Genomic DNA, 18,650 nt, shown 5'->3' on the forward strand with positions numbered 1-18,650 from the left:
CAGGAGGGTGAGAAAGAGGGAGAAGGGAGGCATGGGCAGAGACCTCCTGGACCAAACCTCCAGCACAGAGCAGCCCAATTCAACAGGGGTCCTCAGCAGCCTGGATTAAGCAAGCATTTCACCATTTCTATAAGCATCATCCACTGTCTCTGATTTCAGAGGCAGGTACTCCTCCGACTCCTGGATTTAGCCTGATTTGTTAAAAATTGATTTCCCATTTCCATTGGCTTAAGGGAAAACAAAAATAGGCTGGAGGAATATTTCTGATTCATGCTGCTTAGCAGACACATGCAGCTGAGAAAACAGAGGTCTTGCTTTGTTCTGGAGATGGCAGGCAGGGATATCAAAGCAGCATCTCTACTACTGTGTTCTGGGGGGATATAGCAGAGACTCATCCCCCAGTGCTCCATGCTCTGGGGAGGAAGGCAGGACCAAAGTATTGCTACAGCAGGAGCCAGCTCCTGTGTGCCTGCACCAGCCAGGACACGGCAGCTTAGCAAAGCACAGCTCCTCACTGTACCTGCTGCATCCAGCTTACTGCCTGTTCTCCTAGGATTTAAAACAAACTTTACTAAGGAAACACGTTGCACAGAGACCCACAGAGAGAGCCACCTACTTTTTTGTGATAGATATCTACACACAAGGTTCAGCACCTATCTTCATTGCTGGCATTACACGAGGCTTGTCTCTGCTTCCCCCTCCTGCTGTTACACCACACTTGGCTTTTCAGAAGTGCCTACAGAAGGCAGATGTGACAAAATACCCTTGAAGTCTAAAACATGCAAGTGTCAAAGTCCTGCCTTTAAACTCAGCTTATTACATACAATTGCGCCTTCACATTATGCACATTTCAAGGGAGCAAGCATGCTTTGCAAGCATGACATATGCTGCCCTGTCCTCACTTGCTGAAGCATGCTTGGACTGAATAGGAGATGCTGGCAGCATCTCCCCTGGCAGTTCAGAGCTAGAAACACTGCACCAACAACATCCCAGCATTGCTCTCCTGTGTCTGCCAGACTGCTGCTCTTCTTGCAAAAAAACCTCACAAAACAAACAAAAAGCAACCATTCAAAAGCCAAAAAACCAACCCCGCTGCCTTTTCCCAATCAGAAAAGGTTTCCACAACAAATCACACTCAGCCTAATTTCTCAGCACATCAGCTTACTGGGCACAGCCTCTTCCACACGTAACTACTGTTGTGGATCAAGGCTGGCTTCATTCCCAGGGTCCAGGGACAGGAGGAGAAGCAATTACAGGCATTCCACTCTTTTCTATTGTGCAAGGCTGCTACACAGCTTAGAAGAGGCTGTAATGATTGGCATCACACAGACAAGCACCAGAAATCCAGGGCTCACAGGAGCAGGAAAGCTCAGACACAGGCTGAGATGTTTTCTCTGCCTGCACCACATCTCCTCTGAAGTGCAGAGAGGTCCCCATTATCTTCCTGACACCTATAGTGTTTTGGTTTTTTTTCCTTATACCTTTCAATTCATAGGAAAAATGCCTTTCGTTGTCTCTCTTTGCAATAGAGCGAATGGTGCAAAGTTTGCCCTTTCCCCTGAAGTCCACCCATTATTTTCAGCCAACCCCTCCCCAAAATACCTCCTTAAAACAGCAACAGCTGAGCACTTCCTTCAGATTTCAGCACCAGCTTAATTCAAACCTCCCTGTGACTTTTTATCTCTGCCTCATCACTGATGCAGAAACACTACGGAGATGCCAGACTTATCTGTATCATTGTCACTCCAGTCTATTAGCTCAGCAGTCTCAAATGTGCATTTTTCCACCGTGCCAGAAAGCAAGTTGTGCAGACGAGCACTAACAAGGCATTTCTCTTACACCATGAGCCTGGAAATCTTCTGTGACACAGCAGATAGGCTCCTACAGAGCTCACACTGATCATCAGCAGATAACACGGAGGCGACATGATGACTGTGGATGCCTCACACCCACATCTCATCCCAGACTACCTGTGACTTGCAAAGCCATCTCTCCCCAGCTGCTTTTACTGGGTTCCTCTCTACTTCAATTAGAGAAGCAATGCCCTGCACTTCTGGCTTCTGGATGTGATGTGGCACCATTGGATGGACGGCACCCAACCAACCCCAACCAGCAGCACACAGGTTGGAGGCAGAAGGCACTGAGCTCATGGCAGCCACATCTCCCAGGGGGTGACAACAACCACAGCAATATCCAGCTAGTTGTAAATCCACACTCCTCCCTACCCCCCCAGTCTATTCAATACCTCTGTCTATTGCTGGCAGGCTGGAGCGTGACACAGCAGTATTTTAGAGAGAGACAGCAAAATACAACTGCTCACCATAAAGCATCAAGATAGCATTGATTCACCAAGAAACAGAAGATTTTGGCCAGGGGTGGGCACAGAAAATCCTGGTAGAGATGTAAAGGAGAGCAGTGCAGAGAATCATAGGATGGCCTGGGTTGCAAAGGATCACAGTGATCATCCAGTTTCAACCCCCTGCTGTGTGCAGGGTTGCCAACCAGCAGACCACGCTGCCCAGAGCCACATCCAGCCTGGCCTTGAATGCCTGCAGGGATGGGGCATCCACAGCCTCCTTGGGCAACCTGTTCCAGTGCGTCACCACCCTCTGGGTAACAAACTTCCTCCTAATATCCAACCTAAATCTCCCCTGTCTCAGTTTAAAACCATTCCCCCTTGTCCTATCACTATCCAGCAGCTGGAGGCACGGCAAACATGAGCTCCCCTTTCTCCTTGCATCCCAAAGCTCCTGGAACTGCAGAGATAGGGCACTCACCCACCAGGCTGTTCAGAATGAACATCCTGCTAAAACAAACTCTTCAGAAGGTCACAGTGAACGGTGATGAGAGCTTTTGCACAGTGAGCCAGACAGCTCCAAGCAGCTGGACCTGCAGGAGAAGGGCAGCAGCTGACAGCCCAGCTCCCATAGCCAGCCAGGCACTGCCCCCTCCTCTCCCAGCCCAGCTCTGAGATGAGCAGAGACCTGAACACGCTGTAAGCTCCTCACAGCCTCTCACTAAACATGCTGCCCTCTCATTATATCAAATGGCACAGGATGCAAAGCCAGACCTTGTCTCCAACAGCACACTATCTTCCTTTCATCCAATACAATCACTCCCACAACAAAAGCTTTATCTCCTCACACTCTGTGTTTCAAGACCTTCCATTTACTGCTCACCCACAGGCAGGCAAAGAAAAAGAGACTGACAGGTCTCAAAGCAAAGCCCTGCACCCAAGCACCTAGTTTTCCAAGTGCTGGGTGCTTCCACTTTGCAAGCACTGATTCTCACAACACAAACCCTTCTGCATCCCTCTATAAAACAAGTTCCTTTGCAGTAACAACTTTCTGGGCTGAAAAAATATACATGGAATATCTCCAGAGTGTATTTGGGATGAGACTGTGGTCATTCCCTCCCCAGCTGTGTAGGTCCCATTCTCAGAGCTATACTGCAGCAGGGTCAGGATCAAACCCCCATATAAACAACCACTAAATCCATACATAAGATAGCTACCACATAACATGACTTTCACAAACCAGCATATTTGGATGTTACTTCATAGCTATGTTTAAAGCCATTACTCATTTTTGTTGCAGCCTTCTCAGAGCACAATGAATTAATCAGGGTATTGAATTAGCGAGGTTAGATCCAATTAGCTCAATTTGACCCAGATGCTCTAACCAACATTTTTCTAATATATTGGAGCTCGTTATCATGCAAGTTCACCTCAGCCCCATGTGAAATACATATATAGGCTCCTCCAAGGGATCCAGGAGAGATGAAGGAAAAGCTCCATCTCCAGAGAACCACAGAATGGGTTGGAAGGAAGCACAAAGCCACCAGTTCCAACCCCCTGCCATGGACAGGGACATCTTCCCCCCACAGTTGGGTGGCTCAATCCATCCAACTCAGTCCTGAAGACTTGCAAGGTGTGGGCATCCACAGCTTACAGGGGCCATGTGAGGAAACACACAGCTCAGCCTCTGAATGTCTTGAGCCTGCTGCACATCTTCATAGCTACTTCACCTGTCTATACTCAAGGGCTGGATGCTTGAGGGCCCTCCCCAGGGCTTCCCTCACCTCTGTGCAACACAGTGCACTGGCACAGCCCGCAGAGCAGCTCCCCATCCCCTCCCATCAACAGTGCTCACCATGGGGGACCTCATCAGGGTCTCACCTCCCTGTGTTTCTAAAGGGAACAGTTAGAGCTGAACAACAGCTCTGCAGAGCTGGGATGGCCCTCCTCTCTCCTCACTAAATATAGATGTGAGATAGATCAAAATAAACGTGCTCATTGAATAAGTGCTCACTACTGTGAAGAAAAGTTGCATAACCCAACCATGAACCCTGCCTGCCTGCTTCTGGCTGAAATAGTGGATTTCTTTCTTTATTTGTCTTCCCCTGACATTCCCTTATTATAACCGCCAAGCCCAAGAAATGCAATTAAAGCTAAAAGTCTCTCTTAAAGCCATTCCCTTCTTTCGAACGGGTTCCACTTTATTGGAACAGCAACTGCAGTCAAAACTTTAGCAAATATAATTTGATATGGGGGGGGAACAAAAGCCCAGCCTGACCAGCTGCTCCACCAGGATTCCCAAACCCACAGCATGAGAGGCCAGGGGAACGGAGGGGCTTTGTGCACAAAGCCACACAAATAAAAACAAACGTGTTGGGTCGAGAAGAAAGCAAATTAACAAGAGGATATTTCTTCCTTCTAGTGCCAGTTTCAGCTGACTGAATGACTTGCCACAAACCTCTAATGCAGTATAATTGGGAAGGGGGGAATACAATACAGTAGTTGCTTAGCCAACATCATTATTTTTCAAGAGATCCCAACTTTCACTCTGCACTGAATTCACTGTGCCTTGCTGCACTTTGCTATCCTTTGCTCTATCTTCCCTTATCCACCTCCACTCACTCCAACATGACAGCCAGGTCTGGCTACCCAAGAGCCTTCCTAAACCTAATAGGACTAGGCTGGAAGAATTTATTTGCCCAGTCCTAAGCACAGCAGCATGACAGCACATGGAGCATCTTTGCATGGCAGCAATGCTAAGTGCTTTATGAATGCAGTGCAGGGCTGGTTACACCATGACTGGATGTAAGCAAAGGCTGCACCTGCAGCCCTGCTCCTCCTTGCAAAACCCCATAGAAAAGGTGACAGCATATTGCAGGAAGGAGCATCCTACACATGCCTGTGTCTTACAGATGGTCTAAAGATGGTTGAGGTTGAGTCAAGCAAAAGTTGAAGCCATGAAATAAATGCGCTGTTATCTATATGAGCACCAATGCATACATGTGGGCCCAGGCATAGACATAGCAGAGATGTGCTGCAGGAGGCACAGCCACCAATGCGTGTAGGAATAGAAACGCCTCCTCTTATTCCAACGCACACAACTCTATCGTTGAGTGGGACAATCTGCCAGGGAAGGGACAGATGGACAAGAATCTCTCTTCTCACAGCTGAGGGCACCCAATCACCATTCCCAACAGGTCATCTCTGGCAGAGGAGGCAGGAAGGTAACCAGCAGCCCCACATCAGCAGCCTTTTGTCAGCACAGCATCCAGGCCTGGTCTGGCAGAGGGTGAGATGGATACCTTTGTCATGGTGACACCAACATCCCAAGACCCTCCATGACAGTGGGATTCCATGTGAAGTTTCAACCACACCTCAGAGAGCTGAAGCAGCACCCAGTCCTCAGCTATGCTCACTAATGGGTCCTTTCCCACACAGCCCAAGCTGATATTGATCATCTCCTAATTAAGCACTACAACATTTACCAGCTGTAGGGCCACCAGCAGATCACCCACAGAGGGAACCCCTGGCTGGCTCAGCACCAGCTGCCATGTGCCTCTGGACAGTGCTAAGGCTTTATATACACTCCATCTTCTGTCATTTTCCACCCTGGAGGAAGCAAGCCTCTAAATTGAATTATCACAAAGAAATCAATTCCAGATCAAACCTCTGTGAAATTATAATTGCTTTAATGATCTGCAGGCTGGAATAGACAGGGCCCAGGGAAAGCGTCACAGACTTTTCCTCCTCAATTCATAAAGCTCCTATAGGAATCAGCCTTTATTCGCAGGGAGCATTAGTGTTTTTTAATTATGTTTTAATTTAATCTACTATTAATTTTCAATTATTGTTATTGCACAGGCACTTCCTTTTCCCCAATGCGACTGCAGTGTGGGCTGCTGAATGCCAACTAGCTCTGTGGCAAGCTGACAGGCAGCAGATTAGCCTTTAAAAAGGCCTTCAACAACTGATGTTGATGAAGACATTCCAGCCAAACAACAGCAAAAAAAGAAAAAAAAACAATATAAAAAAGAGAAACAAACTCATCTGAAAAGGCTATCAGCAGCCTGCTTTGCCTAGAGGCTCCAATCACTTAGGTACAGCACGCCTCTGAAGTCTTTCATTACAACTGACATTCTGACAACTACTGGGAAAAAAAAACAACCCTACAACAACCCAACTCACAACATCATGGGCAGCTTGAAAGCAATCATTAGACACGGACCAAAGACATGCAAGGAAATGCACGTCCCCCTTCCCTACCTAAAGACGCTGGTAGATGCTGAATTAAAAAGCAATTGAAGATACCTCCTTGATTAACTGTAATTGTAAAAATAGCTCAGGATTTTCTGCATTACATGTTAGGAAGAAGAGAAGGGATGTGGCTGCCCACCAGAGCTGGCTGGGACGGAAGACATGAGCTTCTGCAAGCCATTTAATTCTTGAATTTCACATTCCAGAGATTCTGCTCATCAGAAAGCTGCTGGCTCTACGGGTAGATGCTCTTTACTATAGAAATCGTCCAAGATGCCAAGGCAGAAGAGGTGGCACCTGGAAAACAGAGGACATTTCAAGCCCCATCGGCTCCCCCTGCCATTGCCATAGATGCTCTGGGAGAGGCTCATAGAAAGGGATGGAGGTGGGCTTTGGGTGTGCTCAAACTGCCACATACAGCTAAAAATCACACCCAAGAACCGAACCAGTGAGACCTGCCAAAGGTAGCTTTGGATCTGACAGATTCACACACTTCCCGCATGCATTCAAAGCAAGGAATTGAGCAATTCATGCATGTTGTGAAACAAGGGCATGGGAAGCACCTTTGCTCACACAATATCATGCTGGATGAGCCCATCTGAGCAGAGACGAAGCATCACTGCAGCAACCCCAGCTCTTGCAGCAACACACGCACACAAATCCTTCTAGAGTTGTTCTGTGGAAGAGCCTTCTTGCAGCTCTGCTTTCAGGGATTGGATCTCTGAGCATTTCTTTGTGCTCCCATATGCTGACACTGAGCTGGGATCAACCTCCCACAACCCAGGGAAGTGACAGAGCTGGTTCCCCACAAACTGGGAGCACAGAGATCACTCCACAAGCATTCAGCTGCCCCACTCCCTGAAATACAAACTCTAACTTGTGGACAGCAAGGAGCAGGGAACTTTTGGATAAGCCCAGAGGAAAAAGAATAGAAGACAGCCACTTTTCAATGAATGAGAAATGACTTGGGCTACTTCATGAGGTCAGATAGTTCCTTGTCAGTAGCACGGTCCAGACCCACAGGTAGCTGCTCCTACTGGGGCACTGTTTATCATAGAGCTTAATTCTCTGCTACATTATTGCCAAACAGCTTGTGTTGAAATCAGAAAAATAATTCCCAATTCATAGCAGAACATCAGAAAGCTAAATCCTCATCAGCTCTAAAGCGTTTTTGGATGAAAAAGGTTACACAGCAAATAAAACATTCCTGAACGCCTCATTTTGTATATCATACCTGGCTCCCGTATCACCATTCTCCTGCAAGTAGCTTGAAATGAGCTGCATTTTGGCTTGCCTGCAAGCAATGCCTGCAGCAGGCAACTCAGAGGCCTCCCAGTCTGTCCAGCCTCTAACACATACCATGAACAAGCAAAATAGCAGTGCAGATTAGCACAGCCTGCCCACAACGCAGGCAGTAAGGATGGACACAGCTAAGGTTTCACTTGGAACACCAGCAGGCTTGTCTGGCCAGTTATGTGCTCCAGCATATAAGCAACAGAGACAAAGGACAAACATGGCCTGGAGATTCCAGAACAGAATGGAAAACCACCACAGAGATCAAGAATTCATGCTGGATTCTATGAATTCCACAAACTTTGAAGGCAAATTGGTCTGTTCAAGAGAGAAAGCCAACAAGACTGGGTATCTTCAACAAGGAGATATACCTTCCCCCTGTTAAGAGTGTTCCCCAGCTATCCACCCTGCTCCATGCAACTTCTGCTCCAACATGCTGACACAGGACCTGTGTTACAGACACTGAGCTACACTCACCTGCTGATACACTGCTAAGCAAAGACCTGCGCAAAGAGTGATAAAAGCTTTACATCAGGCCTACAGCATCTCAGCCACTCAGTTCATTTATTACACCCACACCAGCAATGCCATGAATCAGAACAAAGCACTGGAGTTGTAAAAGCCACCTTGCATTGCCACTGCTGGAGGACCTTGCTCAGCAGCCCTGATGGGGAATTCCATCAATCTACTCTAGCACACAGCCAGACTGAGCAGGGACAGGAGCAGAGCCTGTCAAGTGTGGAAAGACACCCTGTAAGTCCCTCCACATACACACAGCAGCCTTACAAAGCCATTCTTTTCCACATCCCTATGAGACAGAACCCACTTTTCTCACCTCCCAGATGCCTTTCTGAAGAGACAGGGTGGTTCACACACACAGAATCCAGCTGTGGAGGGCTATGGGGAGCTCCTCGCCACCACTGCAGCACAGATAAAAGCACTCCAGACCAAGCAATCTGACAAAGCTATTTTTAATTCCTTTAAATCAAGTAACTCATGCTAATTTGCAGCCAAATCCCCGAGTACAGGAGGCACCACTGACATCTGTAAGGGTATGATCCCTCTTCCAAGGGACAAATAAGATCTCATGGATAAGATCTAGTGTCATATTCTTATCTTACAGAGTCTGAGGAGGAGCAGGAGATCCCCTGCTTTGAGCATTACTTCAGGGGTGGTCAGAACTACAAGTTGACCATGGAGGAACAGGCTGCTTTCCGCAGGGGTTATGTTTTATACATGATACAGCACTGCAGCTTCTCTAGCACACTGCTTTGAAGAGTTATTGTTTATGAATTTGTTATTTTAATAAACTGGAGCCAGCAGGGAACGCAGCATTTCCAGCTCTAATAGCATTCTTGTACGATTTAGGTCAAAATAATCCACGCATTTGGAGTTAAATCAAAGCACACCTCTTATCACACACTCAGGTAGGAATAAAAAGAGCAGCAGCAGGACAGGGCTGGTAGACTGACCCAGCACCACACTGGAGCTGCTACTGGTGCATGCTAATGGGAAAAGCCTTGGTGGGGCCCTCAAACCACAGATATCCCTCCCAGGACTACTGACAGCTTGCTCCCTTGCTCCACCTGCTTCCAGATGCCATAAAAGCACTGCCCTGGTTGCATGGCTCTCCTGACAACATCCAGTCCAGCAGGTGGGAGAAGCTCCAGGTTCCTCCAAACAAGCCAGTATTCAACCCTCAGCCCAAAAGTCACTGCAGATGCATCCCACACCAGCACCAACAGAGGCACTGGGGTGGGCTCTGTGCATGTATTGGGAATCTGGCTCCCAACAGAGCTGAAAGGCAGCTGTGAGCATCACAGCAGTAAGGGACAGCTTCCTCAATAACATCAGTACACCAAATATTAGGTTTTTTTCAGCATGAGACCATCAAACCAAAGGTCCTCATTAAGGAAAACCAACCTCAGCATCTGTAAAGAACAGACTTGCATTTCAAACCTGGTACAGCAGTGGTCACTTATCCATGACTACACATCCTGACGAATACAGCTACAAAACAAACCTGTTCTCCTCTAAACTCTGGGGCTATTAGCATTGTCTGAGCTCAGCCTTAAACCCTCACCTCCAATCTAACTCCAAACTTACATGAAAACAACATAAGCTTCATGGAGCTGCTGGAAGGTTCAGACAGGCTCAGACACCTTGAAGGGCAAAGCTGCAACCCAACAAAGTGCACTGACTGCCTCACTCATTTTGATCTAAACCAGCACTTCATTTCTTATGTACAGCATTCTTCACCTCCTTTCTCATGCTCAGAAAACAAGAATTTTACACCCCGTCTTTAGAATCAAGCCAGGAGAAAATTACAAAACATTTCAGCATCTCTATTTGCTTTGTAACCAGAATAGCTGAGAGCCACCTGACAGCTCTGGGGACTCCACTTCTGTGCTTGTGCATAAACCAGAGACAGCAGCACGGCGAGATTTTCTGCACAGCTCTGATCTCTGCCTTTATTTTTAAACTGCTACTGTCACCGCAGCATCTCGGTTCACCTTCTGCCCAAAACAAATTGAACAGATTTCCCACAGGGTCTCCTGACTCACCAGCACATTCTCCCTTTAAAGGTCAAAAAAATATGTAGCAACAACAGGGATTTCATTAGTTCCCTCTTAGTTTCAGTCAGTCAGCGGGGAATTAAAGAGAGATTGGTTGCACTCAGGAGCTTCCCTAACAACGCACACTTCATCTTATTCGGGATGAAGGGAAAGAGCAGCCATAGGAAACATCTTACCCCTTTTTTTTCCAGCTGAGCACAGCCAGAGAGCACTTAGCAAGGTGGTCTCTCCAGCAGAGATGTCTGTCCTGAGCCAGCTCCTTGTTCTGGGTTCATGTATTACACACCGAGAGTGCAGCCAGAACCCCTGCACAGGATGTGCAGATGGCTTTTTCACCTCCAATTGCTCCTTCATGCCTCTGTTTCAAGCAACTCCAGATTTCACTTCCCTGCACCGGCGCCTGTTTCTACCCCTCCCCAACCTCAGGGACCAATGCTCCTACACTAATAACAGCCAGGGCTGCCTTAGTGCTCAACACCTACCTGCATGCACTACTTGAGTCACAAGGACCTGCTCTTTGCTGAGAGATCCTCAAGTGCCAGCTACTCATCCAGCATGCAGAACTCCACACTCAGTTCTGAGACTCCAGAAGCAGGCAGTGCTTGGGGATGCCTCTCACCTGCTGAAGGAAGATATGACAGGTACAGCTCTTCTTTTGTCCCAGGTGTTTCTTGACAAACATGTAGAACAGCTTTAATACTAAAGATATCTTCCACACAACACTGGATTGTATGAGGACATTCCTACACTCATCTTCCTCTGCTCTGATCCTCATCTGCTACCGTTTCCATTATGATTGCCCACAGGGTTGCCTCACCTGGGATAAGAAATTCAGGTTGCAGAGACGCTACTTGAAGGCTCCCTGGGAGAGGAAGCTTCAAAGTTCCCTCTTCAGTTTTAAAATAAACCACAGATCCTCTACTTATCAATTTTCAATGGATACTTAAGGTCCCACGGGGTCACGTTCCCAAGTTTTCTGTACTGCTTCTGAGAGAACCAGCCTTTGCATCCTCACACAGCTTCAAGACATAAGAACTGCAGAACATGTAGAAGCCCAGTGGACTGGTTTGGGTAACCATGTGCCAGGGCTGGAGGCAAACAAAGCTCAGAGGACACAGCTCCAGTGCGAGATGAGCAGTAGCCCCTATCTGTGATCCCCACCACTTTCACCCCAGGACAGCACTTCCCACAGGACAACCACATCTGTCCCTGGCACCACATCCATCAAAGCAAAAAGGGAGAGCCAGAGCTACACCACATTCCTGACGTCCTTCTGGGCAAGACAAGTTGTTTGTTTTCAACTCATTTTATCCTCCACCAACAGAACCTAAGCGAGAAAAGGTCATGAAATACCAGAACAAGATTGGCTGGGGGGGGAGAGGAGGAGGAGGGAGAGTGATTTGTGTTTTAATAACTCCAGCAGCAGAAGCACAGCCTGGAGAGGCCAGCAAACACACTCTTTATTCAGAGCAAAGCAAAAAGGCATCTGCTAGACACACAGCACAAAGCGTTTAGTATTTCGGAACCGTAAGGCTAATCTGATGTGACACTCCATCAACCCCTGACACACAGCGTACATTAATCTTTCATCAACAAGGCTCCTTGCAGCACGTGGTGAGGAGAACACTTTACCTGCATGCAGGTCCCCCCGGGGCTGTGCCCTTGGCAGTGCTCCGACACAGGCAGCACGTGGGCCGTCCTCCCCGTCACCGCAGGAAGGGAACGCTGTCAGCCTGGGTCTTTGTAAAGGGATGAACACGCATCTGACCTACATAGCACACAGATGTGAGTGGCCTTACGTTGCACGCTGTGGATTTGTATGCGAAAAACATTATTAAGCACCACCTGCTTTGCCTGGAAAAGCATGTGAAGAAAAGGCAGCCGTACACAGGAGGGCTGAGCTGGGTTTCAGATGGGAGCTCTGTTTCATCACTTCTCTCCCTTATTGCACCTTTCTCTCTACAAATGATTTTGGCACTGTTATACCAAGGATGAAAGCATCATGAGCAGCCCGCTGGGGGGATGCTGCACAAACCCAGCCATGTGCTCAGAGCAGCTTAAAAACCTTCCAGAGCCCTTTGAGCACTGCAATAACCTCAGCTCTCATTCTGCTGTCCCCTCTTTCCCAAAAGAATGCCCACGCACAGGTCACCCTGCCAGCACCAGGTGTTTGTTCCTGTCAGCGCTTTATGTTGAGAAGAAAAGTAGGAAAATAAGCAGATACAGCAATATGAAACAAAACCTGTGCCGTCCGGGCAGAGTAGCCGTGCTCCTACACAAGACAAGCTTCTAGCAGAGTGTCACCTCCTTACAAGCCAATGCTAAGCCTTGCTAAAATGACTGCTATGCTCCTGTGCTAAATGTCACATGCCACACATTGCCAAGGCTCCCAGCCCCTCCATGACGAAAGGAACCAGGACAGGGAGAAGCTACAAGGATGGAGAAAAGCAGGGAAAGAGGCAGGACAGATGGAAGGCTGGGCTTGGACACACACAACTCCCCATCTTTGCCTGTACATCAAGTTGTTTCAGGCAGGGTGAAAGGGGGAGAGCTGAGAGAGCAGCAGAGCAAACCTCCAGGAGGGTGAGCTGGGAGCACAGGGAGCTGGCTTTACTCCCAGCTCCACCACCACCGAGGTCAGGCCCAGTCACATGCCCTCCTACCTCTTATCTATTTAGAGCCTAAATTCCAGAGCCACAGCTCCTTCTCACTGGTTCTGGGCATGCACCCTCAGATACTACTGTACTGTATTGTGAGCCCAAGCTGCCCAAAACAGGCTCCTTTCCTCAAACATACAACAGCTTCGTTTGGAAGGGACCATAGAGATAACTTAGCTCCAATCCCCCTTGCCACAGACAGGTTTGTCTAGTCTTCATTTGCTGAGCCACAATCCCCTGCGCCGCTTCTTCACAACAAGCTGTAAAATATAGATGTTTACACTACACAAGGCTAAAATCTATCAATTCTGAGGTCACGAGCACTGTGTTTTTCCCCTCTTGCAAAGCAGTACTTGAACAGACATACATCATCAGCTGGAAGCGCACAAAATTGGATGGTGGTGTGACACCTGCAAACTGAAATGATAATAAAAGCAGCAGGTGCAGAGAGGAATCTGCCTCACCTGTGCACATCCCCATACATCCCCTCCCCCCACAGCCCAGTGCTCAGAGAAGACAAGCCAGCAGCTCTTCAATTGCTCTGGAAGTGGACAGCCAGATCAGATGCTCCATTATCTGGCAGTACCCAGCCCTTCATTTGGGGAAGCGAGGTAATGTACGATACACTGTGCAACATTTACTGACAGAACACAGATGAAGGGCTATCCCCAATGATCAGCGTTCGAGCCCATCTTCAAAGTGATTTGAACATAATCTGCACAAAATAAACAAGCAGACAGGTCCTGGGAGCCAGGTAGGAGCTGACAGCAATTGCTTTTTTCCAATGCAAACAGAAGGCAGCCAACAGCACAGGGGGGCTGAGCCCTCCCTGCTCGGCATGCGAGCGGGGCAAGAAACCCAATTTAATTGTTTCTTCACAACAATGTTAATTAAAACCATCTAAGCCCTTCCTGTCCCTCTCCTGCCACCAGGCGTGGTTCTGCTCACAGGAGGCATTACCAAACCCTTGCTTATTACCAGTACCTCCCTGAAAACACTACGTGCGCTGCAGCAAAGCAGCTGGGAGCCTATTTGCAGGTAAGTACTGCTCCTCATTATCAGGAAAGAAGAGCTATGCCCACTCCTGATGCTCATCTGTGGCAGCAGTCGCTCCCCATATGCTGTCGAAGCTGCTCATTGGTGTGGGTTTCACATGGAATCCTGCAGCAGTTCACCTTCAGGAGCTTCTCTTTACCATCCTCTGTACCCCACGTAGCTGCTGGAGGGAAGCAGGGCATCTGAGCTGTGTGAGAGTACCTGTACCAGAGCTTCCTCTGTGGTTTTATGGACAATGAAGTTCCCAAACCGGTTCCACCCCTGCAATGTGATCTGTAGGAACGGCTCCTGTGCCTGCAGGGAAACACCAGGACGTGGGCAGCTACTGGAACAGGGAGCATGAGCGCAAGGCAAAGTTTTACTGCTCTGTGGAAATGAGTAAGCATGATTCAGAGTAGATTCTGTAGCCAGAGCAAAAAGAACAAAGCATAAGCGACTGGAGAGGCTCAAGGGGATTTCTGCTGTGCTTACAGCCATTACAAACACGCAAAAGCAGCCCTGCCATGCTTGTTCTCCTGGGGCACATTGCCACAGGGGAGTGCACAGCCCCCATGCAGAGCCAGCAGCAGCACCTGCCCCCCACCTTCACCCACACATGGGGCTCACAGGGCAGCCAGCAGAACCAACGCATCCCACATCCTGAAGGAACATCCTGAACATCTTCCCAGAAGAGTTTGCTAAAAGCAGGAAGAAAAAGGAGATTCAAACTGTCTGAGAAAGGCAGCAGAAGCCAGGCGAGGAGTGCAGCAGCCATATGTCCCCTGCCTGGTGCCCTTCACTGCTCCAGTCCTGAGCTCAGGAACCCGCTCATAAATCACAACATCCATCTGCTCCCAGCTTCCAGAGCAAAGTCATCTTTCACACAGAAGCCACCCACATTTCTGGGTTTCAGTACATCCCCAGGAAGGCACAGATCCCCATATGGAAAGACATCCCCCCTCTTCCCCTTCCAAAGGGACAGTGGGACCCAGCAGGACACAGCCACTCCATCTCAGCACAGCAGGGGATGTGCTCAGCTGCCTCAACCACCGCATCCCGCCTGCCTGTTCCTCCACAGCACACAGCAGCAACCAGAAGATGAGTTCACGTTCATTCCTACCGCGGCTGCATTTGCCTGAACATGAGCTGCTTGCAAAGGCATCTGATAATGCTCTGCCACTTTCCAGCCCCTATTGCTCCAAACCATGCCACAACATGGAATAGCTGAATTCATGCAGACGCAGCCCATGGGCATCTCTGCTGTTTATTTCAGCCTTCTTCTATGCAAAACCAACTAATGCTGTGCTTTCTGCTTTAAAAACAGACTTTCCAGAAATAATAATAAGGGGGGAAAAAAAGTGTTTGCAAGGCAACTGATTGAGCATACAGATGGTTAAGAAACAGACTGCTGGAGGAGCAGGAATGCTACTGAACCCAGTGCCTGACACTCTGGCCCCTGAAATCAGTGGGGCAACCTCCCTGTCCCTGTAAAGCCAAGGGCCAAGCCTCACTTCACACACATATTACTGCAAGCCAGCATTCAGTTTCAGCATATTGTTAAGAATACTGCCTTCAGACAATGTTATTTGGTGCAGCAAGAGCAGGACCAGAGCCTTCCCATAGAAGCAGCAGAAGCTGCACCCCTGGAGATGGATTGTCAGCACCCAGGCCTTTCCCTATGGGAAGGTGCAGTGACCTCAGCAGGGAGTGTGGCAGCACTGGTTGTGTCAGTGCTATACGGGAGCCAAAGCCATGACTCACACTGCCCTTATAGCCTTCCCCTGGACATCCAGAGCGAAGCCAGGCACGCAGCACAAGCATGAGGGCAGAGTCTGCAAGACGCCTCCTCCTCTGCCACACAGCTCTGGACCACATTAATAGGGCTGATGCTGTTATAAGATCGTGAGCTTTTCCCGAGAGGGAAATTGTTCTCATTTTAAGAAGCAAAAAGATGTCATCACCGTTATTCCTTAAACAGGGACCTCAGCAGGAGCTTATAGAACTGCAGGATGCAGGAACATACTTCTAGTTGTCTGTGCTGGAGCATCCTCCGTGCTGTTCTCCACACCCCCAGCTCAGGCTGCAGCCCTACAGATGCAGTTTCTGCTGTAGGCTGTCAGCCTGGCAGCCACAGGATGCTAACTGCCATCAGTCTCAGCTGCAGGGAACACCAGAAGCTACAAGAAGAGCTTCAGATCAGCTATTAGCATGCGTATTTCTTGTTTCCATGCAAACTGTGGATTCCCTCAGATGTGCAAAGGAAAGCAAGTCTTTGCTCATCATTACAAGCCTTTGCTTTCACACGTGCAGCATATGAGATGCAGAACTGGAAGCTGCATGCAGCTGTGTCACCTCTCTTCTGCCCCTTGTAAAGTACACACAATTAATCTGGTAACGGAGATGCAGCCAGCAAACACCTGCCTCGCTAATTAAATACTCATGTCAGTGAGAAGCTCCAACACGACTCACTTGATTCAAACAGAAACAGGTAGACAGGGACTGGTGGCAAAAATAGGCACAGCTCACACGACCGCAAGGAAGGCAGCAGCATCCCTGTGCACAACAGCAGAATCAACTTAATCGCGAATGACAACTTCTGAAAGCCTCTGCTTTGGATTCATCCTTGCTATTTTTCTAGGCCAGCTGCAAAACAAAAGCTTTGTCTTCTTAAAATGCAATCGCCTGAGGCACCTCTATAGAAAAAAAAGTGACATAACTCAGGTCTGAAAAATGCCTATTGGGTTTCAGATTCTCTTAGGAGGCTCTTTGCTGTTCAGCTTGATTCAGATTACCCACATCAGCGTGGACTCAGCCTTGGCTGCAGGCACAGGTATGAAGAGTCATCCTAAACGTGTGCTTTTTAAGCAATACAATTAGACAAATAGACAATTAGAGCTCTGCAGTTAGAAAAACCCAACTTGTTATTGATCTGCTGGGTCCTCCCATCCCCTGCAGGCTCATCAATGCCTCACCAAACCCTGGCGCCAGTTATTATGAAGTTACCTCTGCTCAGAGCACTTTCCTCCAGGATGCTTTTATGGTGTTTTTAACCTTTCCAGCACAGACCTCAAGCTGTGACCGAACAAGTAGATGCACAGGAATCATAACTTGAGCCCAAAGCTGGACTCCTTGATGCTTCTCTCCCCACAAGGCCTCCTCATTGCAGTCATACTGGAAGAAATGCCTTCATACTCCTTTCAAACCCTGAACCACACAGGACAGCAACTCAATGGGAAGGGGATGAGAAAAGAACAGCCACGATTGACTTCAAGGCAAACACAGCCCCTTCCCAATGCATGTAATTAATGCACGTAGTCCTGCGTAACCCCGCAGCACCTGCAGGATGTCAAACGTTTTTATTTCCAGACGTTCTCCTCAAGCAGATGCAGGTTTACTGGTTTACTTCGAGGTCTGAGAGCTCCTCATGCAGCCACCAGCCAGGACTGAACACCACGAGTTCTGCTGCCTTCGTTGAAGCATTTGGGATGCAGGCAGCTGGGAACGCAGCAGGTTCTGATCTTTCACAAGGATCGATTCCCATCGCTTATTCCACGTAACTGCTCCTCTCCAACAGCTTCACTCCTCTCTTTACAACTCCTAAATAAAACCTCCTGACCGCACTCACTGCCACACATCTGCCTTTCCTAAAGAAAGCGGATCCTTAGAGACCCACCTTCCATTGCTGAGCCGTTCCCTAAAGGCCACAGCAGCGCTGCCCCACCAGCAGGGAGTGCATGCACAGCTCCATGGGCACCTTCCGACCACCTGCATCCAACAAAGCACAGCCAAGCCAAATCCAGAGCAGGGAACCCCACGAGATGCCACGCTGTGGGTCAGTCCGAGGGTCTGCTCTGCCATGGGCTCCTCACTCATTGCTCTGCTCATCAGATAACCGGATAAAGGCAGCCCTTTGCATTACACATCCACAGCATCCCCGTCCGGCGGCTCTGCTGCTGCTTTGCTTAGAAAAACTCCTCCTCTCCTCCCAACCCTTCGCTTTAGAGGGGGAAAAAAGACCAAAACAAACAAACAAATAAAAAGAAAGAATAGCAAGGAGCCCAAACCGGAATGAAGCGCAGAAGGAAGGAGCGGGCATAGCGCAGGTGGGAGCGGTACTGCGGGCACGGAGGGAGGCGGCGGGGTCCGCACTCACAGCGCAGCCGGCGTGGGGGTCCCGCAGCTCCGTTTCCTTTCTCCCCTTAAAAAACACGCGGACACCGCAGACTTCGCTCTGATTCAGAGCCCGGGTAGTGCCACCAGAAGGCGGAGCGGCTGCCCGAGGAACACCACGTTTAACCCGCACAGAAACAACCCAGAACCACAAAGGGCACATAGAGACGCTGCTCCCCACGCCGACCGGCTCGGAAACGCGCAGCACCAACTCTGCGCCCGCGCACCGAGCGCGCAAAGTTGGTCCTCCCGCAAGTGCCGACACCGCCGCGCTTTCTTTTCCTCCAGGTAACAGAGGATCGGGGGAAAAAAACGCACAGGATGAAGAAAAACAACTCGATAAAATAATAACCCAGGGATGGTTGGGGG

At 48.9% G+C, this 18,650-nt stretch overlaps 1 protein-coding gene across 3 annotated transcripts in view; it reads right to left on the reverse strand.

Moving 5' to 3' along the window:
* The window catches only part of RALY (RALY heterogeneous nuclear ribonucleoprotein), a 93,771-nt gene that overhangs the window by 74,943 nt on the left and 178 nt on the right, over window positions 1-18,650 (reverse strand). Inside the window, exon 1 of one of the 3 annotated variants that reach the window (XM_015881354.2) lies at window positions 10,902-11,031. The exons of the other annotated variants lie outside the window; for them this stretch is intronic. The gene's annotated coding sequence lies outside the window, so the exon portion shown is untranslated. Of the gene's footprint in view, window positions 1-10,901; window positions 11,032-18,650 lie in introns of those variants that run through there. 3 annotated transcript variants of the gene reach the window in all.

This window comes from Coturnix japonica, chromosome 20 (genome assembly GCF_001577835.2).
Source record: "Coturnix japonica isolate 7356 chromosome 20, Coturnix japonica 2.1, whole genome shotgun sequence".
In the NCBI taxonomy this organism is placed as follows: domain Eukaryota; kingdom Metazoa; phylum Chordata; class Aves; order Galliformes; family Phasianidae; genus Coturnix; species Coturnix japonica.